Here is a 24,725-nt window from a genome sequence, read left to right as displayed (position 1 = left end):
TCCACCTAGCCAATGCCAGAGCGCCTCTTTGGGAAGAAGTGGTGATGTCATCCCTGCCGCTGTGAGGATACGAGCCTTCTCCCCTCCCCCATACACAACCGGAGAGCCGCTCTCTCTCCCGCCACCAGCCCAGAGAAAGCCCCGCCCTCTCTCAGGGAGGCGGACTCTCCCCTCCCCCCGTTCGGCTTCTCACCCAATAATTCACAGAGCTTTTCCCTCTCCCTGGCCTGCTGTTGCCAGAGGACCACACTTCTTGTCAGGTTGCCAGTGTTGTTAGGACAGAGGACGTAATCTTCAATTAGAAATGAATCTTTAATTTCTGCGGGCTCCCGGACAATCCTGGAGGGTTGGCAACCCTGCATGAATAGAGCCTCTCTCCAACAGGGGAGCCGCCTCACCACAACTCTATCCCACAGTTCGTTCCCCTCCCCCAGGAGACCAGCCACACCAGAGACCCCCCCATCCTTCCACTCCCCCAGGACATAGACGACCCCCCCCCCGGCCCCGTACTAGAATATAAACTGTATTATACTGTTCGGCTACTAGGTGGTGCTACTTGTAACACCTGATCTGAGCATGCAACAGGTCTACCTGGTGGTGAATTAAAGCGTAGACTTCAAGCAAACACATCTCTGGTGTACATCTCTGGGAAGGAAGCACTATAGCCGGATCATATCTGGTACAAGAGCCTGAACTGCTAATAGCAGCCCGGCAGCCTACTATGTACAACAGGGCTGGCCAACCTGGGCCTGAGAAGGAGCCAGAATTTAGCAATGTACATTGCGAAAGAGTCACAGTAATATGTTAGCAGCTCCCCATCAGCAACCCCCCGCTCCTAGTGCCTCCCACCCACCAGCAGCCCCACAGATCAATGCCTCCCCTTCCCTCCCCATCAGCTGTGGTATGTAGGAGATGGGGGGGGGAGCAAGGACATGGCAAGGGAGGAAAGGAGTGGAGTGGGGGCAGGGCCTGTGGCAGAGCCAGGGGTTGAGTAGCGAGCACCCCCCCACACACACAGCACATTGGAAAGTTAGCACCTATAGCTCCAGCCCCAGAGTCAGTGCCTTTACAAGGAGCTGCATATTAACTTCTGAAGAGCTACATGTGGTTCCAGAGCCACAGGTTGGCCACCCCTGGTGTACAAGTTGCTCATGACACCACCCTACCCCTCCTCTACTCCAGTGTGCTTCCTCCCTCCCAGAGGGAACCACAGGAGACCCTACCTCAGTGTGCTCTTTGTCTCCCAAGGGACAACATAGGAGGCGCTCAATTCTGTTAGGATCCAAAGAAGAGACCCCAACTCTTTCCTTACGGACCCAAAAAGTTTCCGCTCTTTCCTTCCAGACCAGAAATGAGCCCCATCCTCCCAATGTTCCAGAGTGCAGGTCTCTTGCTAGGCCTCTGAGCCTTGACCCTCCCCAAAGAGGTCTAAAAAGGAGCTGTCACCTCCCCTTCTCTCTCCCACTCAGGGATCCGAAAGAAAGGAAGAGACACATCACACTTTTCCCAAAAGCCAGAGAGGAACCTGTATCCTCCTCTTGCAGCTATTCTTGCTGGCTCCCTCGCAGCAACAGGTTGTTTATTCACCCAGCTCTCACTCTTTCAGTCCTAACACTCAGGCTGCCTCATATCTAATTTTTCCTCTACGGATACCAGGCTACCATTGGCCACCTCCTCCACACAGCCTCTACTTCCTCTCCAACTCTGATCCCCTCTGACTTCGGCATGTTACTTCCTTTTCCTGTACAGTACTAGGCAGTATGGAGCCATCTACTGGCTAGATGATGGACTGGGTAACAGTGCCTTACACACAGCTAAATCATTTCCTTCACATTCAGTTAGGGTAAGGGAAAGGTACCCATTAATGAATGCACCACAGCATAGATCACTTAACGCTAGGAAAAATCCCATTGTCCAGCAGACCAGGACTCCAGTCAGGGCAAGCCAAATTTAATTATTTTCAAAGACTGAAATGAAACTTTGTCTCTCTTTACAAGGAAACTGGTTTGCTATAAACAATATTCAGCAGAAGAAAATGAATCATTTGCCCTTCCCAGCCTGCGTCATTGCTAAATTCTGTCTCCACTCAGCAAGTGGTGCCCTACTCTACACATTGGCAAGCATATTAAGGCTTGATTATATTTAGCTACACAAAAATGAGGACAACCATATTTTCTTGTCACACAGCCAGATATGAGATCCAAGATGAACTTGGACAAGTCATCTTAAAGAAATATTTCTATCGTTAGTGGATACCTATTTACTTCCTATGGTCTTTGTGATTAGAAATAATTCAGAAAACTTGCTCTTAGCATGTTAGATAAGCATTTGACAAGGAAGTTATCTAAAAGAATGGTGAATGCTAAGGTTCATCCTTAATACTCTTTCAGATATTTACCATATAAAATATACAGGAATAACTGTTTTAGATTAGACAGAGTGGAAAGATCAAGTTTATATAAAAACAAAAGGAATTTATAGTTTTGAATAAATTATCACTTTCAACTCTTTCAAGGTATTTCCTAAATCTTTCAGCAAGTTATCCAGATTTCCATGGAAAATGCTAGATTTCTGGTAAAATATAACTGATTGAACTACATTAGCAGGATTGCAAGATAAATTCTGGATGCGTCTGAAAAGAACTTAATGGAATCTGGAATCAAATCCCTGAAAAGATGAAACAGTAACACAAGGCAGACACTGAATTTTGTCACACAGGAAAGAGGAAAAATTATGGCAACAGAATTAACAAACTTTATCATTTAAGGAACTTTAGAAACAAAAAGTGATTGTTTTGTAAAATAAATTATATGGTTATTTTGTAAAATGGAACCATTTCATGTAATAAAGTAGATATGTGTAAACACACACTAGCAGAAATGGTTAAATGTATTGTCAACATATTCCTTTAAATACTGATCAAAAACACTATTATCAAAAGTGAATCCTGCATGTATCTTAAGACCACAGGACCAGTTTCCAGGATCTATGACTCTATGGAAGCCTGTCAGGTGGACTGCCTGGGTCTCAGTTCCCTGTCAGGAAGAATTTAGAAATGTTTGGTTCTCATTCCTAATCAGAATGAAACCAAATTTTGAAATCCTCTGCAAAATGAAATTACCTTTTGCTGCACAGCTCTGCTCAGTTCCTCAAATCTTCAGATACCCCATTCCTTCAGTTCTTCCAATGCTCATTCTAACTAAGTTTTCTTCCCCTCTTCCTCTGTCATCTCTCAAGTTCCTGTTTTGATTCAATGTGCTTGTCAATGAATAAATAGCACAGGAATCAATATTTAGGAAGCAAGCATTGAAACATTTTACAATAGAGTACTGTAAAATACTCACCCACGGGATGATGTTCAGAGAAGGACTGCTGAGCAGAGATGGAGGAAGGGGAAGAGTATCTTCGGATACAGACTGGCTAAGCCTGAGTAGGCTTTAAACTAGGTTCCCCAGGGAAGGAGAAAAAAGCCCACAGGTAAGCCCAAAACATGGAGACCTGGTGAATGGTCAGAATCTGGAGGGAATATGGGCAATCCTAGCAGAGAGAAAGGAGAGACAAGAGAGCGCAAGAGGGAAAACAAAAGAATAAAGACAAGGGACTTCAAGAACACAGACTTTAGCAAACTCAAAGAATTGGTAGATACAATCCAATGGGAAGCAAGTCTAAGGGAAAAAAAGAATTCAGGAAAGTTGGGAGTTTTTTAAAGAGCCATTATTAAGGGCACAAGAGTAACCTATCCCAACATGCAGGAAAGATAGGAAGCATGGTAAAAACCACCCTGTATAAACCAAGATATTTTCAATGACCTGAAAATTAAAAAAGAGTCATACAAAAAATGGAAAGTAGGTCAAATTACAAAGGATGAATATTGTTGCCTAATTTTTAGGGGATTAATATTATTGTTTATATAATAAAGGTTATAGGCTGGCCAGTTGATCTGATCAGAAGATAATAAGGTTCTTGTCCCAGGATCAGGATACCCAGAGTCTTGCAAGGATCCTTGGGATGTATGACAAGGACACTCAATTTCAGAACAAAATACAGCCTTAAAGACTTTTATTGACATAAACAGAACTCTTTACTGCAATGAGTTTCCCTAACTGTAGTGGGGCAATAGACAGAACACATATCCCTATCTTGGCACTGGACCACCTTGCCAACCAGGACATAAACCACAAGGGGTATTTCTCAGTGGTGCTGCAAGCACTGGTAGATCACAAGGGATGTTTCACTGACATCAACATGGGATTGCTGGGAAAAGTGCATGACGCTTGCATCTTTAGGAACTCCGGGCTGTTTGAGCAGCTCCCAGTTTTGAACAGCCAGACACCAAGGCGATTAGAAGAGTACAGGTAGACGTGCTGTGCATCAGAGAGGCTTGAAAACCAGTTTCATGACTGGCCAGGCTACGGTGTGACAGTTGTGTGCATTTCTCCTTCATGAAAACCTACCCCCTTTGTTGATTTTAATTCCCTGTAAGCCAACCACCCTCCCTCCTTTGATCACAGCTGGCAAAGGAAATAAAGTCACTATTGCTTTGAAACCACGCATGATACATTTCTGAGAACAAAAGGGAGACTCTTTCACAGTGAATCAAGCAATTCACCTGTGCTTTAGGTACAAGGTCGCATTTTGCCTTTTTTATTGAGCACCTGCCAGTATAGTGACATCACACACGGCTGGGCAACAGAACTTGGTTTCCAGGCAGCCATGGTAAGCCAAAGGGTATGCGGGTTTGGCTTCTAATGCCTTCATAAAATGTGGTAATATTTTCAAACTGCAGCACCCTCGTTTCCCATAGCAAGCAATGCCGGTTGGGTTTGCCATTTAAAAGGAGGGGCTGCTGTTTTTGGGTGCATGTGCAGCACATCCTCCCACCCCTCCGCATGTCTATTTGGGATAATCCCTTCACCCCTCTCCCCGCCATGTGGCTATTGTCAGGGACGATCCCTTTTAGCCAAGTGCAGACAGCCCAGTATGAATGGGGTCCTTTTACTGTTCCCTTTACAAAAATTTCCCTATTTCAACCATGTGACCATAAATGATATCACTCTCCTGAGGCTAACACGGAAAGATATAGACCGAATGTTGCTTGAATGCGACCAAAACCCAGGACCATTTGCTGCCATGCCTTATGCTACAATGATTCCAGACTACTTGCTGCTGACTTGGCATGGTAAAATGTCCTACCATGGAGGATGAAATAAGACAGCCCTCCCCAGAAACCTTCTGCGAAAGGCTTTCAGAGTACTTCCAGGAGAGCTTCATGGAGATGTCCCTGGAGGATTCCTGCTCCGTCCCCAGACACGTTAACAAACTTTTCCAGTAGCTGTACTGGCCGCGAATGTATCTCAAGTCTTCAGGGCAAATCAAACATTAAACACTTTTGCTTTTAAACCCTGTACTGCAGTTACAAATGTGCACTCACCAGAGGTGCCTTCTCCTCCTTCAGGGTTGGGGATCCTGCCTTGGGAGGGTATTGGCTCCAGGGTGATGAAAAGGTCCTAGCTGCCAGGGAGAACGGATTCACCACTTGCCTGCTGCATATCCTGCTCCTCCTCATCCTCATCCTCATCCACAAAATCCTCCTGCATGTTGCATGAGACTCCCCCCTTGCAGGTGTCCATGGACAGTGGTGGGGTAGTGGTAGGATCACCCTCTAGAGTGCCATGTAGCTGATCATAGAAGCGGCACGTATGGGGCTCTGACCCTAAGCGACCATTTGCCTCCTTTGTCTTTTGGTAGGCTTGCCTGAGCTCCTTGATTTTCACATGGCATTGCTGTGTGTCCCTGTTGTAGCCTCTGTCCATCATGCCCTATGTGATTTTGGTATATATATTAGCATTTCTTCTTTTTCATCAGAGTTCTGCCCATGCAGCAATGCAGCAATCAGATCCAGTGTCTCCAGGGCCAGTGCAAGGATGTTTCGCGCCCTACGCGAAACTTCCACTTCACGCTCTCCCCCCCGTGCCCGAGCCCTGAGGTGCCCCCCCACATCATCTCTTCCCCCGCCCTGAGGAACCGCCCCCCTGGCAGCTCCCCCCCCGCCCTGAGGCACCCCCCTTGTGCAGCTCCCCACCCCCCACCCTCCATGCTGAGGCACCCCCCACCCCAGCTCACCCTTGCCCCGCCTGCCGCAAGCCTGGGAGGTGGGAGAAGTGAAGTGGCCACAGCATGCTTGGAGAGGAGGTGGGGCAGCGGTGAGCTGGGGTGGGGAGTTCCCCTGTGTGCCACCCCCCCTCCCTTATTTGCTGCAGGCGGCCCTTCCCATGCTCCCCTGGCCCAGCTCCCTCTGCCTAAATGCCAGCAGCGACTGGGGTGGCAGAAGATCCAGCTGCCACGGTCGCTGCCGAAGAAAATGGAGCCCCCCAAATGCCAGTGCCCTAGGCGACTGCCTAGGTCGCCTAAATGGTTGCACCGGCCCTGCTGGGAGGCAGGAGAAGTGAAGCAGCCACAGCGTTCTTGGGGAGGAGGCGGGGCAGGGGTAAGCTAGGGCGGGGAATTCCCCTGCATGCCGCCCCCGTCCCCTTACTTGCTGCAGGCGGCCCTCTCCGTGCTCCCCTGCCCTAGCTCCCTCCGCCTAAATGCCGGCAGCAACCGGGGCAGCCGAAGATCAGGCTGCTGCGGTCACTGTCGAAGAAAATGGTGCCCCCCAAATGCTAGTGCCCTATGCGACTGCTTAGGTCGCTTAAATGGTTGCACCGGCCCTGAGTGTCTCCCGCTCACTACATGCTGGAGCTCGTTTGCGATTCTGGGGGGACTGCATGGTCACCTATGCTGCTGAGCTCGACATGCTGACCAAACAGGAAATGAAATTCAGAAGTTCCCGGGGCTTTTCTTGTGTACCTGGCTAGTGCATTGGAGCTGAAAGTGCTGTCCAGAGCGGTCACATTCAAGCACTCTGGGATAGCTCTCGGAGGCCAATAACATTGATTTGCGTCCGCACTACCCCAAATTCGACCCAGCAAGGTCAATTTTAGTGCTATTCCCCTTGCCGGGGAGGAATACAGAGCCCTTTAGGTCGACAGAACAGGGTTGCTTGTATAGACGCATTCATTATAAAATTGACCTAACATGGCTAAAATGAACCTAACCCTGTAGTGTAGACCAGGGCAATAAAGCTATAAAGATTAAAATGCTCACTCCCTTCTTTGAAAGCCTGGTGGTAAGAGACAAAGGACCAGCCTCATCTCCGGCATGCCAAAAGAGTCCAATGCTCCAATTAGGGAGATGCTAGAGAGCTAGAAACTATAGAAAGACCCAAGAAAAACTAACCCAAAACCTAACTTAAAAACTAACTTAATGATATGGTAGTTTGCCCCTCTTATAGAGCCTGAGCACTATGTGCCCACCTTCCATGTCCAAACTTAATTTCTTGACCCATATAATATCAGGGGGTGCTTATGTAACCCGCACACCATCTGGGTGTGGCGTTCTGTCCCATCTAGTGGCACCGAGATCACTTAAAGAGAGAGATAAAATGAATCTGCTCTGCAGCCTCACCTAACAGTCAGTTGGTTTTTAGCTCCTGCAATAGAGGCTCATGCGCTAAGCTCCAGAGGTCCCAGGTTCAATCCCGCCCACCAACGACCAGGATCTGTTGGTGTTACACTTACTCTATAGTCTGGCATATTCATACGTAATAATGCTAAGTAGCTCATTCTCACATCTGTTATTTCTGGCCTGATTGGTGGTGATTTCCATGATCTTTGTAGTGTACCTGTTAAGTTTACTGAGGGAACTTGGTAGGCCACTTATCTATGCCAAAGGCTACATACATATGTATGATAATTAGCTTTAGCTCATACAGGATGTGGCCTGTACAGTCAGGGGCAGCTCTAGCTTTTTTGTCACCCCAAGCATGGCAAGCAAGCTGCCTTCAGCGGCGCGCATGCGGGAGATCCGCCAGGCTTGCAGCTTCAGAGTACCCGCCATTGAATTGCTGCCAAATCTGCAGGACCGGCAGACATCCTGCAGGCAAGCCGCGGAAGGCTGCCTGACTGCTGTCCTTGCAGGGACCGGCAGGATTTCCCCCGTGGCTTGCCGCCCCAGGCATGTGCTTGGAGCGCTGGTGCCTGGAGCTGCCGCTATGTACAGTCCTTGCATTACTGCCAAAAACACTGTAATACAAAGCAATAAATCTATTATCTATTATAATAAAACCAACAACAAACCAATAAGAAAGGATATAATAAAGGAAGCAAGCAGGGCTACAATATAAGCTAACATAAGCATGTCTGGGCAAAATTAGAAAGGTCAAGGCACAAAATGAGATTAAACTAGCTGGGGACATAGAGAGTAACAAGAAAACATTTTACAAATACATTAGAAGCAAGAAGACAACCAAGGACATTGTAAGCTCATTATTCAACGAGAAAGGAAAGAAAATAAATGTTGAATGCCTTTTTTGTTTCAGCTTTCACCAAAAAGGTTAGCAGTGAATTGACTAACATAGTGAAGATCTGAGTCTACAATAGGGAAAGAAACAGGTTAAGAAGTATGTAGACAAGTTAGATGTCTTCAAGTCATCAGGGTCTAATGAAATACATCCAACAATACTTAAGGAACTGGCTGAAGAGATCTCTGAGCCATTAGCAGTTCATCATTGAGAACTCATGGAGGACAGGACAGATCCCAGAGAATGGGAACGGGGAAAATATATACACCTCTACCCCAATATAACGCTGTCCTCGGGAGCCAAAAAATCTTACCACATTATAGGTGAAACCATGTTATATCGAACTTGCTTTGATCCGCCAGAGTGTGTCGCTTCTCCCCCCTCCCCCGGAGCACTGCTTTACCACATTATATCCGAATTCATGTTATATCGTGTCATGTTATACCGGGGTAAAGGTGTAGTACTTGTCTATAAAAAATGAGGAAAGGTCAAGGACAACCCAAGAAATTATAGACTAGTCAGCTTAACTTTGGTGCCCAGGAAGATAATGGAGCAAATAACTGAACAGCCACTCTGTAGGCATCTAAAAGATAATAAGGTGATAAGTAACAGTCAACATGGATTTGTTAAGAACAAATAATGTAAATCCAACCTAATATCCTTATTTGACAGGGTAACAAGATTTGTGGATGGAGGAAAGCAGTAAATGTGCTATATCTCAACTTTAGTAAGGCTTTTGATACTGTCTCATATGACTTTTTTATAAGAAAACTAGAGAACTATAGCCCAGATGAACTGATTATACGGTGGATGAACAACTGGTTGGAAAACCATACTGAGAGAGTAGTTATTAATGGTTCAGAGTCAAGCTGGAAGAGCATATGAAGTGGGGTCCCAAAGGAATCTGTCCTAGGTCTGGTTTTAGTCAATATGTTCATAAATGATTTGGATAATGGCATAGAGAGTACACTTATAAAGTCTGTGAATAATACTTAACTGGGAGGGCTTGCAAGCACTTCGGAAGACAGGATTAGAATACAAAATTATTTTGACAAACTGGAGAAATAGTCTGAAATAAATTGGATGAAGTTCAACAAGGACAAATGCAAAGTACTTTAGGAAGGAATAATCAATTGCACAAATACAAAATGGGAAATAATTCTCTAGGAAAGAGTACTGCAGAAAAGGATGTGGGGGTTATAGTGGATCACAAACTAAATATGAGTCAACAATTTAATACCGTTGCAAAGAAAGTGAACATCATTCAGGGAATTTTTAACGGGAGTGATATAAGCAGGAAACAAAAAGTCATTCTTGTACTGTACACAACACTGATAAGGCTTCAACTGGACTACTTTGTCCAGTTCTGGGCAACACATTTCAGGAAAGATGTGGACAAATTAAAGAAAGTCCAGAAAAGAGCAACAAAAATGATTAAAGGTCTAAAAAATATGACTCATGAGGAAAGATTGAAAACATTTGGTTTTAGTCTGGAGAAGTGAAGACTGAGGAGAGACATAATAACAATCTTTAAGTATATAAAAGGTTGTTATAAGGGGAAGAGTGATAAATTGTTCTCCTTAACCACTGAGGACACGTCAGGAAGTAATGAGGCTTAACTTCCAGCAAGACAGATTAAGGTTAGACATTAGAAGAAAATTCCTAAGAGTAAGAATGGTTAAGTATTGGAATGAATTACCTAGGAAGGTTGTGGAATCTCCATCATTGCAGTTTTAAGAACAGGTTAGACAAACACCTGTCAGGGATTGTCTATATAATACTTTGTCCTGTCTCAGTGCAGGGGACTGGACTAGGTAATCTATTAAGGTCCTTTCCAGTCCTACATTTCTATTATTTCTATGATTGCTACAAGTTGCACATAATGCTGACAGCGTCAATCAGCTAAAGACAAGTTTGTGCCAGCTTGAGGATACATTAAGGAAAGAAACAAGTTACTAAATTGCTTCCTTCTATACCAGTATAGGACATTAGAATGAGATGGAATTGTGTCAGCCAGATTGCAAGGATTCCATACAGTTAGTGATGCATAACCACAGATTTCTCAGTTACTCATTTCCTTTTACTCTACTCAATACTAGCTGTCAGCCAGAATGTAGTGATTAGGCAACTGACATCCACAACCAATCACAATGCAGATGTTTGCATAATCACCATTTGGTTATTTCTCAATAACCAAGTTGTAAATATGCAAAGCTCCCTATTCTGGCTGGCTACTATAATCCTTCTATTCCAACAATCTCTTTACTCAGAATTTTCAAGCTGTTTGCCTGCAACAAAGATTGACAACTAAACTAATTTGCTTAGATGAAAAAGAAGAAAAAGATACTCACCATAAACCAAAGAAGATGAGATTGTTGACACTATAGTATTGAGAGGGAAACAGTTTTAAAAAAGGTTTAAAGACAGTTTGATTCAATTTCCTCCTTCCATCCTCTCCCCAAGTCTCTCTTTCCCTTCCTCTTGGGTCATCAAGGCTCTTGCCACCAGTGTCCTTCATATGTTTGTGTTTCACATATTGGGAAAATCCCTCCCTTTCCTTCCCCATTCACTTTTAAACAAAAAAATACTGCATTGTAGCTAGAGCTTGAAGAATTTGCCAGATGCCTACTACTCAGAGGACTTACTCTACAAGACAGAGATTGATAGTCAGCTAGTGAGGTCTAGGAGCAATGTCCTGGTTAGAAGACCAACCCCCGTCACCTGCAGCTATTGGAAAAGAAGACAGGGCAGGATTTCCCTCAAGGTTGCTGTGCCAGGGACTTATTGTCTTTATTAGCAAGCTTCACATTTATCAAACTCCTCTTTAACTGCTGAAGGAGAAAAGATCACCTTCTCCTCAAACACTAGCCTCCCAACTATTGAGGAGGAAATAAACACTCCCTAAGCTCCACCCTCATGGCCTCAAGGGGGAGTTGTTTTTGCTATTCTACCCTTCAGTCAGTGTCTATTTTTGGGCTGTTCGTGGAGAACATCCTGCAGGAGGGAGTTTTAAAACCACATTTCCCTCTCCTTTCCTGGGCATCTGCTCTCAAAAGTTCCTCTAACTGATGGCTCGGGCATGGACCATCAGATCCTTCCCTCTTGCCTCCAATCTTTACTGCTTGGTAATACAACTGAACTGGAAAAATAAGAGACTAACTCAAGCCAAGAGGCATCAGATTAATCAGGATAGGGGACAAGAGAGAGCAGAGGAGCAACCAGGGTGGGGAAAGCTAAACAATCTTCAGCTTTACTTCCCCAGTGTATGTATGCTGCAGCTCCTGTGGGGAAAGCAATGACAGAAAAGCCAGTCACTTTCCCTCCTTTTTCAGAAGGCAGTCAGATGTAGAAGCAGCTCACATGTAGACTCTAGCAGCAGCCTACTGGCCTAAGTATTTTCTTCTTTTTCACAGGATCTGCTACAAAAGCCCAAGCAGTGCATGTCCATGGAACCAGCAATGTAGGCTCCTGATTGCTTCAAGCAACATGTAACCCACTACGGAAGGGGACAGAGGAGAAAAAAAAACTGTTTAAAAAAAGACAACAAAGAACCAAAGGAGATCAGAGTCAGAAAACAGATATAATGTCAGCTATGCAGAGATGAAGCTTAAGGGGATACTTGGCTATCACCATTGGAGCACTGATTTAGAACATTTTAATACACAATATATTATTCTTGATATTCTTATACTTCCACTGAAATAGAAGGAAAGGAAGATGGCACAATCACACAATAATAGGACATCTCAACTCATTGGTTCTTTAAAACCAGAATAACCAGGGATTCCTAGAGTCCTTTCTCAGCTGGACAGACATTCTACGGGCAAAGGATTCTGGGTACATTGTCAAGAGAGAAGTAATATACATAGATACATAAATAGGGCAACAGCTGCTGGAATCAAGAGTCTGCCTACAATCTGGAGGCTTCATGAGGTGGGAGTATCTTCCCATCTCAGATGGCCAACATAGCATAGATCACTGCAATTGCTCTATGCAGGTTTGTCACAGCAAAATGACAGAGGAGGAAAGAGAAGGAGAAGTGGAGAAAAAAGGGAGAGAGTCAAGGAAAGCAAAGAGAGAGGAATCAGAAGATAAAGAACTACCAGAAGGGAAGTTAGAAACCAAAAATAAAGCAGAAGGGAAAGATAGGGAGAGTAATAGAGGAAGCCTTCCCTGATTTCTTTAATGGTCAATGACAAGAAGTATTGCCATTAGAAAAGCTGATATAAATCATGTGAAATGGCTGGGGAGGCCTGAAACATCTCCATAAACGTATAATAAATAAATCTGCAACTGACCGGAGACAAAATTATGTAAGAAACAAATTAAAATCCATAAACTAGCTATAACATAGAAGGAAAATCAGCACACAGGAGTCTAGACTCCCTTCATGTATGGGCAGCCATCAAGCTCACCTCCTTTTCACTATACTACAACACCACCATCCACCAAGAATCAACCAAATATGCCACTACATCAGTGACAGAGTGATGACAGCGTTTTGAGGCTACCTTGATGTTAAATCCTCACGTTTCTGCTAATTTACATGTCTAAAAATGTTGCATTTTGAAAACATTGAAAGGAACAAGAAAATTCTGTTACCTCTCCGGCAGTTACATCGCCACTCAGAGAGCACTGAAGGGAAACCACTGTTGTGTGTTCAAACTGTCAGCTGCCTGCGCAATAGCGTGTTCACACTTGCAGCACTTGCAGTGGTATTTGGAGCAGTGCACTTTGGGCAACTATACCACAGAGCACCTCTTTCTCTTCTGCTGCTAAGACTTGTGGGAAGGTGGAGGGGGGTCGCAGGGCATCCTGGGTCCTGTCCCAATGCCTAGTGATGTATTGCTTTGCATTCCAGCAATCCCTGTGCTGCCATCTGCATTTGATGCCATCTTTCAATGGTTTGTGTACTGCGCACTCTGCCTCTTCGGTCTGCAGAAACAGATCCCGCACTGTTGACCAATATGCTGCTTGCTCTCACTAACACGTCAAGAGTGTTATTCCTTAAGCTACAAAGGCAAGAGGAGTGCAACATTGATCTCACCACATGTAGTAGCTATGACACGAGATTGCTTGTGGCATTCACAGAGGTTCTGACCACAGTGGAACAATGCTTTTGGGCTCTGGAAACAAGCACTGAGTGGTGGGATCACATCATCATGCACATCTGGGATGATGACCAGTGGCTGCAGAACTTTCAGATGAGGAAAGCCACATTCATGGGACTGTGTGATGAGCTCGCCCCAGGCCTGCAGCGGAAAGACACGAGAATGAGAGCTGCCCTGTCTTTGGAAAGAAGTGCATAATGATTGCCTCGTGGAAGCTGGCTACTTCAGATTGCTACTGATATGTCACTAAACAGTTGGAAGTGGGAAAGTCGCATTGGACTTGTGTTGACGGAAGCATGCAGGGCCATTAATTGCATCCTGCTCTGAAAGACCGTGACTCTGGGCAATGTGCGTGATGGATGGATGGCTTTGCACAAATGGGCTTCCCGAACTGCCAGGGGTGGCAATAAATGGCATGCATATTCCAATTCTGGCACCAGACGATCTAGCCACTGAGTACATTAATTGGAAGGGGTATTTCTCAATGGTTCTCCAGGCACTTGTGGATTACTGTGGGCATTTCACAGACATTAATGCAGGCTGGTCTGGAAAGGTGTATAACACACACATCTTTCAGAACACTGGTCTATTTCAGGAAGCTGCAAGCCGGGACTTTCTTCCCGGACCAGAAAATCACTGTAGGGGAAGTCGAAATGCCCATTGTGATCCTGAGAGACCCTGCCTATCTCTTAATGCTGTGGCTTTTGAAGCCTTACACGGAGAACCTTGACAGCAGCAAGAAGCAGTTCAACAACAGGCTGAGCAAGTGCAGAATGACTATTGAGTGTGCTTTTGGCCGTTTAAAGGCCTGCTGGCGCCACCTATATGGGAGGCTGGACCTGGCCAATGGCAATATTCCTATGCTTATAGCTGCGTGCAGCAATTTGAAGCTGAAAGTCATTAATATTTGTTGCGATGCTCAGGAGCGCAGTGATTGTGACTGGTGCAGACAATGCACTGTGAAGGTTTAAGAAAATTGCCTGTTGCTTTGCAGGGCTCTGTTTGCTTTCAGCTAATGGAATAAAGATTGCTGTCAAACCAAAAAAATTATGTTATTAAAAAACAACAGCCAGAGGAGACAAATAAAAATAACACATCAGCACTGTGGGAGACTGGGGAAGGGAGGGTCCCAGGAGGAGGTGGGGTCCCGGGACAGCTAAAGGTTTGTGTATGTCCAGGTATCATGTTATCTGGAGTACGGTGCAGCGAGTACTGTACTTCAGCAGGGCTAAACTGCAGAGGGACGGGTGTTGAGTGTAGTGGGTACTGGGAGTCCGCAGGGCTAGACTGATGGGGGAGGAGGGGAATGCAACGGGTACAGACTGGAGCCAGGAGGTTGATAACAGTGTGCGGCAGTGTCTGTAGGGGCACACGGGAAAGAGTTTTGCAACAGCGGCTACAGGAGAGGGCAGGCACGGATTTTCTTGGTTTGCAGCGCTGGTAGTGCCTGAAGCGTGTCCGCCTGGTGCTCCATAACGTTTAAGAACCACTCCATGGCTTTGTTCTGCCGCACTGCATTCTCCTTTTGGTCCCTCTTCTCGCTATCCCACCATTCCTTCCATTCTTGTTTTTCGGTCACAGAGTGCACCATGACATCAGGCAGAAAGTCCTCTCTATTTTTTCATGGCCACTTTCTAATTCTGCACAGCTGTTCAGCCTGCGATAATGAAGAGGGAGGCTGGGCTCCCAAGGTCATCTCTGTGAAACCAAAAAGCAGCATTTTACAGAAGCAGTACTGATTCAGTGATATAAGACACGGCCACTATTCACAAACTTGTCACTAACTGGCTGACCCCAGGCAAGCACTCCTGAGCCACAAGACCCCCTAAATGATGAGTATCTGCAGGGGCAGGAGAAATCAGTGTTCCAGGACCATACTGTACACTGGGCACATGGCTCTTGGGGAGAGCCAGCATTGTAGGGGGGCCTGATAATCATTCCTGTCCACACATTTTCCACAGGCTGTGTTCATTATGGAAGATATCTCACTGCTAAGGGTGAGCAGGGAATCAAGGGAAGGTTTTCTCCAAGACTACAGCTTCCTCCTTGGCCCTTATGTGACTTGCCTATGTGCAGCAATGGTCCCCACTGTTGCCTCCAGTGACGGCAGAGTGGCGAGGGAAAGTTACCCTTAATGGGGCAAAGAACAAAGCAGCTCTGCCAAAGAACCTGCGGCAGCGGATTGCCCATTATCTCCATGTGAGATATCTTTGTGGAGCTCTCTGAAGCAGATTCCCGTGAAGTGAGAGAGTCAATCAACACCCTGTTCTGCCACTCAAACAAGGGATGTGGTGGTATGTGCATCATATAGACACTAGCCTGCTTTCTGAAACTGTCCTGCTCTGAATAACTCGGGTCAGGGTTCCCTCTCCACTCTAAACTCTAGGGTACAGATGTGGGGACCCACATAAACATACAGTTAAAGGTAGCATAAAACTCCTCCTTACCCTGTAAAGGTTTAAGAAGCTCAGATAACCTGGTTGGCACCTGACCAAAAGGACCAATAAGGGGAGAAGATACTTCCAAATCTATGGGGGAAGGTTTTTGTTTTTGTGTTCTTTTGTTCTCTCCCAGTCAGCGAGGAGCCAGGGCAGGGGAAATACATCTCCCTAAGCCATATCTGAACTAAGCATCTAATATTATAGAAATAGTAAGTAATAGCAAGGAAATACATTAGATTATCTTTTGTTTTAGCTTGTGAATTTTCCCTGTGCTAAGAGGGAGGTTTATCCCTGTTTTTGTAACTTTAAAGTTTTGCCTAGAGGGGAAATCCTCTGTGCTTGGAATATTTTTGTTATCCTGTAAAGTTATCTTCCATCCTGACTTTACAGAGGTGATTTTTTTAAATGAACTTCTTTTAAGAATCTGATTGTTTTTCAGTGTCCTAAAAACCCAGGGGATTGATCTGTGCTCATTTTGTAACCAATTGGTTAGGATATTATTCTCAAGCCTCCCGAGGAAAGGGGGTGTAGGGGCTTGGGGGGATATTTTGGAGGAGGTAGGGCTCCAAGTGGCCCTCCCTGAATGTTTGTTTAAATCACTTGGTGGTGCCAGCGATACTAAGGGCAAGGAAGGACTTTGTGTCTTGGGAAAGTTTTTAACTTAAGCTGGTAAAAATAAGCTTAGGAGGTCTTTCATGAGGGTCTCCACATCTGTACTCTAGAGTTTAGAGTGGGGAAGGAACCCTAATAACTCTCTTCAACTATTCCCAAAATCAAAGCCACTTACTAGGGGCCTTCTCACCTGTTTGCGCTTTTCCAAGCTCCGACAGTTGTGACTGGCTAGCCTCCTCTGGGATAGAGAAGAGCTCCTAGCTGCATGCATCTCTGACCTCTGTCGTCTTCTGCCTCTGGGTCCCTCTCACCCATCCACATCCTCATCCAGATTTCCTTCTCCTGACTTGGTCCACTCTCAGCTGGCTCATGAGCCACCAAAGTATTTATAGTGGCCTTCACAATGGATGTGGGGTCACCACCGAGTATCCCGTCCAGCTCTTTGTAGAACTGGCAGCTTATGGGTGCAACACTGGAGCAGCGGTTTGCCTCCTGCACCTTGTGGTAGGCATTCTGCAGCTCCTTCACTTTGACCATGCACTGCAGTGTGTTCCGGGTTATAGCCCCTCTCTGTCATGCATCATGAAATCTGTCCATAGGTATCATAATTCCTATTGCTGGAGTTCAGCTCGGACTGGACAGCCTCCTCTCCCCAAATGCTGATGAGGACCAGAGGTTTGGCATTGCTCCAAGCGGGGAATCACCTGGTGCATGGAGCAGGCATGGTCACCTGGAAAATATGCTGAGACCACTGCACATGTCACCAAGCAAATAGGAAGGGGACTTTCAAAATTTCCAAGAAATTTAAGAGGTTAGGTTCACAGTTGGCCACCTGAGAGCAGGGCACTAGAGTTCAAACCGATGACCAGAGAGGTGAGAACAGGCTTTACGGGACACCTCACGGAGGCCAATTGCAGCTCTGTGATTGACCAGGATGTCGTCAGAGTGGCTTTTTTATAGCGCTGCAACCACACAGTTTCTGTGCACTAAGTGGTTTGGCTGTGTGTACACCTTGGCATTTACACCGCAGAAAGCTGCTTTACTACACAGAAACATGCCAGTATAGACAAGGCCTAAGAGTAGAGTGGTTAGTGATATGAAAAGAGAGTCAAAGGGGTGAAACACAGAAACCCTAATAGCTTGGAAAGCCAAAGTCAGCTAAAGCAGACTGCTAGGAAACACTAAGTATTTGAAGAACTGTAAGGGCTTATGTCTAGAAATATAATGAAAGCAGAGTTTTGGAGTTTTTGCAAACATATGCATATAGAAGAGAAGAGGCTAATTTGTGTCTTAAGCACCTTGCAAAGTACTATGACTTTTGACAAACCCGGAACCCTTTTTTCCAGGCTTCTGCAATATAGGGGTGGCAGTTCTCTAATTCAAATGGTTCACCAGATGTGAGCAGTCTGCTGTAACAGATATTAAAAGAAGTTTCACAACAGACATCTCTGAGTGCAAGGGAACTTCTGCATTTAAACAACTAGTTTTGTCCTCAGGTTCTCCTGTCTTGGGTATGTGGGAACTATGCCAAGACAATTTCATTTTATGGTAAAATATTAGCAGTGCCAGGTACAGATCTATTGTACCCATTTCAAATGTAGACTTCACTCCAGCAGCAACTCTTGGGTGTGGAAGGCAGCACAATGTTTCAGACTCCTCTGAGTTTCTGTTCTGGCTTTTGCCTCAATTCCCTAGCTACACTATGTTGTCTGACTTTGTTGAGTACTCTGGATAAACATGACAATTAAATAATCCCAATCAGATTAACAAAGAGCTGTCTCCCCTAGCTAGTGCATAGGAGAACACAAACATAAATAGATCTTCAGTACAAATTTCTATCCACTCAAATTGAATTCATATATTTGAACTTGAAGAAGTGGCAACATGTTGGAAAAGAAAGAGAAATCTTGTGACCCAAGAGTTTTCAGAATTAGTAGCTCAAGAAATACAATCCTCTATAAAATACTACACATCTCTCGTGTACAGTGACAATTGTGATACGTAGAACCCTTTAGTAAGTTGTCTGTAACTTCACATATATCCTCTTCTACGGGATTTTCAGCCATTTCTGCACTGAATATAACTTATTCCATGGTAATACTTCTCCCAGTCTCCATTTATAAATTCATAAAATGTTCCAGACTAAAAAGGCATCCTACAATGGATATAACTACCTGCTTTCAAACTATTCTAAACCAGTCGATTTACTTCTCCTTCCTCTCAGCAGGAACCTTACACATAGTGCCAAATAACAGCAGCTATAAATCTTTGAAGGTTAAAGCATTATTTTATCTTTAAAAATCCCATTTTAAAATCTGCTTTAGGTGTAAAGGAAAGAGAAGTTGGAGGCTCATCCTGATCCCTAATGGATATCTATTTACTTCACAAAATCCTCACATAGGGCCTGACTGGAAGCTAAATTATAGTCAATAGAAAGACTCCCAGTGATTTCACTGGGCTTTGGCTCAGGACCAAAAAGACCAGTCCCCAAAAGTGCAAGGATGCTCAATCTTCTGTTGACAAAAGAGTTGCTATAATGCAGCCACCTCCAGGATAAGTAGCAGCAGCTAACTCACTTCCCACAGCACAGCTGTTTAGAGGAGGAAAGTGAAGAAATATACTGTTATCATGAAACTGTAGGGGAAATGTCGTTTGAAGACTGTAATTCCCCATACTGAATTCTTCCAAAACAAAACTATTATGCTTCATTATTAAGAATATTTAGCACTTACATAGTATTTTACCTTTTCAAAGGGTTTCATAAATGTTATCTAATGCCACACTCTTATGACATTAATATTATCCCCACTTTCAGAAGGGGAGAGGGACACAAGACAGTTAAGTTACCTGAGGTCCAACTGGGTCAATGGGTATGTATGTACTGCAGACTTAGGTTGGCTCTTACCTGGGTTTTAGCCAAACCCCCTTATCATCCACACACAAAAACCTTTAACCTCAGCTTCTATGTGCTTTGACTTTGGTGTGTTTGCCCAGCTGGGGGTATAGGTTAAAGAATGGGTTTCATTTTAACATGGGCTCTAACCTGCTTACTTTTCAGTGAGGACACAGTTTATAACCAACAGAATTATCATTATGGAAGATATTACAAGCTCTGGGGTGGCCTTGGCTTCACTTGAGGGCGGAAGCCATGCCATTTCCATGGCTCTCTTTTTTTTATTCCTCCCCCCAACCATGTGTAATCTAAGAGATATTCCAAGTGGGAGGCTGGGGGGAGGGCGGTGGGAGTTAAACATGTAACTAGTGATTTAACTGGTTGCTGCTAACACATTTATTCAAAGCTGGAATTACGTACTTAGCAAGCATGAATGCAGATGTAAATATCTATACACACATGCACACTTACACACCTGTTATACCAGTATTCACATTACAGCAGTGTCCTGTGCAGAATGTATTATCAATCCCACTGCCTGAATTATGTAGGAAAGTACCCTGATGCTAGGAGTGCTTGACCTGCTGGTGCTCTCGGTTCACAGCATGCTATCTGGAAAGAGGAAGAAGTGCATGTGAGGGAGAAAAGGCAAATCTGTTGTTACAAAATTCTGCATCCTGTGTATGTTTGCCCAATTTCTTCCCCACACCTGGCTGATGATGCTTGAGAATTTTTTGAACAAAAGGAACTCAAGGCAGTCGGAGGAATTCCTAGGCTGGGCAACCTTTCCATGTCCATCCCTGTAGCTTACTAGCCCTATCCTGGGACCAACAACTACACTGGAAATAAAATATCTCCTTGATATGTATAAACAGTCTTCCATCAAAGATCTGGAAAAAATTTTCCCTCTTCCAATTTGGGATCTCTGACAGATTAATGTCCTCCAATGCTCCTGGCGCCTGAAATAATGTTAAGACCTTACCTGCTAACAGGCCCCTAGTCTGTCAAGTCCTGCCCTCTTCTGCCTCCAGCCATGCCCATTAAGCTTTGCTCAAGATTTTTAAAATAAATTAAATATGAAATATCTGCCATAATCTCTGAGGGCCTGACACTACCATGTCCTGCAGCCAATGCATGCACTGGCCAATTCTGGGTTGGACTGGGTTATGCATCAGTCCATGCAGTCAACCCTTGTGACTTCATCAGGTAAGAAAAACCTGACCCACTGACAATATGCATTTCCATTACCAATGAAATTTCACTGAGTGGCATCACTGTTTTTACTACACTTAGCGCTTTTTGATTTTTGTGGCAATTTACACACTTTACTTGTTGGCAGCTGTGCTGCCTGTATTGGTTCTTGCTGTATTTTATTTATTACTTTAATACTGTATAATTTTTATAATAAAGTGCTTGGTTCTACACTACATACATATGCAAGTGCTTTGGAAGCAAGGAAAAGGCAGAAAGATTTATCCAAAGATTTTAATAGGTCATTCAAAATCACATACAAGCAATAACAAATTGATAAATTGGTGTGTGTACTAAACCACCACATTGTGCCAGATTTCCCATGCATCTCTCCCTGCAACACAAGGATGTGGCACATAAGACATCTCTTATTTCCTTTGCTGTCCTGGACCCATTCCCAGTAATGACAGGTTTCTGGTTACCTGTGTCAGGCCTTCAAGTCAGCCATGTCTTGAGCTCATTCCTGGTGAAAACTCTCCTATTTATCCTCACAATTGCGGTGTAGTGTGCGTCATGTCCTAATAATAAGAATGACAGTGGGCACATAAGCATCTGAACATGTTTGTAGGCAGTGCCATCTTGCCACCAGTCAGCCAAATAAATAATTTACCACCTTTCTGCAACTGCTCAGGATTAAATTAAGTAATTAAACCTTTTTCTGCCAGGTGCTCTGACATCAGAATAGGGTTTCATAAGATAGGACAGTAAAGGATAGGTTGGGTTCTCTAAAATAACAGTGGGCATAGAAACCCCATTAATAAGCATATTATTTGGAGGGAATAAGGTCCCTTTTTGTCCAAACAGATAAACGCCAGATCTGCTGAACACCCTGGTATCATGCTTCTTACCAGTGGATAGTGTTCATGAACCTGCCTTTACAGCTGACCAAAGCCTGAAGAATGAACAAGCTGTGTCCTCTTTGGCTGACATATCCACATACTCCCTGTGAGAGACAAACAATGAGCACGTGTACAATCAGTGGCCGCAAGGCAGTTGGGGAACCCCATTCTCTCAAAGCCAACTATTATTTCAGGAACAAATGTCAATAATCAATAATCACTTCACAAACCTCCACCACCACTGCATTGACAGTTGACTTGCCAACACCAAACTGGTTTGTCACTGACTGATAGCAGTCTGGGGTAGCCAGTGTACAGATGGCAATAGCAACCTGTTTCTGGACTCGTCTGGCCTCCCTCATCTGTGTGTCCTAACACTGAAGAGTTAGGGTAAGCACCTCACACAGCTCCATGAAGGTGGCCTTCCTCATGCAAAGGTTCTGGAGCCACTGCTAGTCATCCCAGGTCTGCTTGATGATGTAGTCCCACCACATGGTGCTTGTGATCCTGTGCCAGAACTCCCAGTCAGCATAGGGGGAATCCACAGCAATTGCAACTACTCACCTGTCTCTACTCTGCCATGGTAATATCCAGTGTGCGTGATCTCCTCACCAAGCCTTACTGCTGCTGCCTTCTGAGGGCAGCAAGCCATTGACGAAATACCCACTACCATGTCTCAGATCCTTTGTCTGCATCCTGGTGTGTTAACAGTGAAACTAAAACCAGGAACAGTTCATCACAAGAAAATAAGAACGGTCATACTGGGTCAGACCGAAGGTCCATCTAGCTCAATATCCTGTCTTCTGACAGTGGCCAATGCTAGGTGCCCCAGAGGGAATGAACAGAACAGGTAAACATCAGGGCTGTCCTTAGGCATACGTAGGGCACCTGAAAATTTGGGGCACCCCAGGATCTTAGAATGTCCACCCTCCCACCTCTCCCTATCCCTTTCTGACCCTTCCTACAGGCTTCCACCACAGCTGGTTGGTGCAGCCTGGTGAGTCTTCCTCCAGAGGGGATCTAGTACTTAAAAGTGAAAAAGCCTTCCAGCCTGCCAGACCTATTTGCACAGCACTGAAACTGTTAAAGAGCCATTCAAGTGGTAATGAAGCCATTTAACAGGCATTTGCCAACCCCCCAGTTATATACTGTCAGTTTCTGAATTTACTGACAAAACCAGTTGTGCATGACTGTAATATTTACTCAGAACATGCTAGTTTACAGGACCTTAGTTTAAAATTTGCTTTCATTAGTGTGTTGCTGAAGATTATAAAATCACATCTCTAAAAAATCCTTCCATAGATTTTTAGATGCATCATCTGAGTATTCATCTTTAACTTTATATCCTTGAATCTTCAGACATACAGTTTTTTAAATAAATCCTTCAAAAGACCACCCTTATCTAAAATACATATGCGAGCCTATGCTGCCATCAGGCATAGGGGCACCAGTTTAATAATACTGCTTAGGGCTCGGCCCGGTATTCATCAAGTGATCCATTCCCTGTCACTCATTCCCAGCTTCTGGCAAACAGAGGCTAGGGACACCATCCTTGCCCATTCTGGCTAATAGCCATTGGTGGAACTATCCTCCATGAATTTATCTAGTTCTTTTATGAACCATGTTATAGTCTTGGCCTTCAAAACATCCTCTGGCAAGGAGTTCCACAGGTTGACTCTGCGTTGTGTGAAAAAAGACTTCCTTTTGGTTGTTTAAACCTGCTGTCTATTAATTTCATTTGGTGGTCCCTAGTTCTTGTGTTATGAGAAGGAGTAAATAACACTTCCTTCCTTACTTTCTCCACACCAGTCACGATTTTATAGACCTCTATCATATTCCCCCCTTAGTCGTCTCTTTTCCAAGATGGAAAGTCCCAGTCTCATTAATCTCTCCTCATACAGCAGCCGTTCCATATCCCTAATAATTTTTGTTGCCCTTTTCTGAATTTTTCGAATTCCAGTATATCTTTTTTGTGATGGGGTGACCACATCTGCATGCAGTATTCAAGATATGGATGTACCATGGGTTTGTTTAGGGCTGCTCTACACTACGGGGAAAAATCGATCTTAGATATGCAACTTCAGCTACATGAATAACATAGCTGAAGTCGAAGTATCTAAGATCGAATTACTCACCATCCTCACGGCGCGGGATCAATGTCTGCGGCTCCCCCTGTCGATTCCACAACTCCGTTCGGGCTGGTGGAGTTACGGAATCGATATAAGTGCGTTCGGGGATCGATATATCGCATCTAGATGAGACGCGATATATCGATCCCCGAGCAATCGATTGCTACCCGCCGATACGGCGGGTAGTGAAGACATACCCATAGAGACAATATGATATTTTCTGTCTTATTATCTATCCCTTTTTTAATGATTCCCAACATTCTGTTCACTTTTTTGACTGCCGCTGCACATTGAGTGGATGATATCAGAGAACTATCCATGACTCCAAGATCTCTTTCTTGAGTGGTAACAGCTAATTTAGACCCCATCATTTTATATGTATAGTTGGGATTATGTTTTCCAGTGTGCATTACTTTGCATATTCATCATTCTCTGTTAGACCCAAACCTTTCCAGCAGCCAGAATGAACAGAAATGAAAAGCACACAGAGTTAGAAGACCTTTCAGTCTGACAGTTGGTGGGCCAAGAACACTTCCACACAGGGGGTTGGGAAGGACAGACAAATTATCCCACAATACACAATACAATTCCTAGAGTGCTTTAATTTAGAGAGACACTAGGAAACCTGAGATATGCTCCCCGCCTGAAATCCTAGCACGTAACCTGCCTTTATGCAGCACTAGTGTGGATGAAGATACGTAGATATAACTTGAGTGAGGCTCTGAAGTGCAGAAGCTCACATGTGGCCTTGGCTAACTAGGATGACCAGATCCTGATTCCTGGACCTAGACTAACTCTTCAGTGAAGAAATAACCAGTGATAGTGCTGGGACTAGAGCCCTGATTCAGCAAAAGGCTTAAGCATGTTTTTAACTTTAAGCATATGAATTGTCTAACAGAAATTTTAAGCACATGCTTGAAATCCAAGGGATTACTCATGTGTTTAAAGCAAAGCAGGTGCTTCAGGCTCTGCTGAATCAGGGCCTGGAATTCTGGAATGCCTGGATCCAGATACTGTGTCCAGGCCACTGTTGCTACCAAATTAAATG

The sequence above is a fragment of the Gopherus evgoodei genome, chromosome 7 (assembly GCF_007399415.2).
Source record: "Gopherus evgoodei ecotype Sinaloan lineage chromosome 7, rGopEvg1_v1.p, whole genome shotgun sequence".
Classification (NCBI taxonomy): domain Eukaryota; kingdom Metazoa; phylum Chordata; order Testudines; family Testudinidae; genus Gopherus; species Gopherus evgoodei.
The sequence above is the reverse complement of the archived record's forward strand: the minus strand, read 5'-3'. Positions refer to the sequence as shown.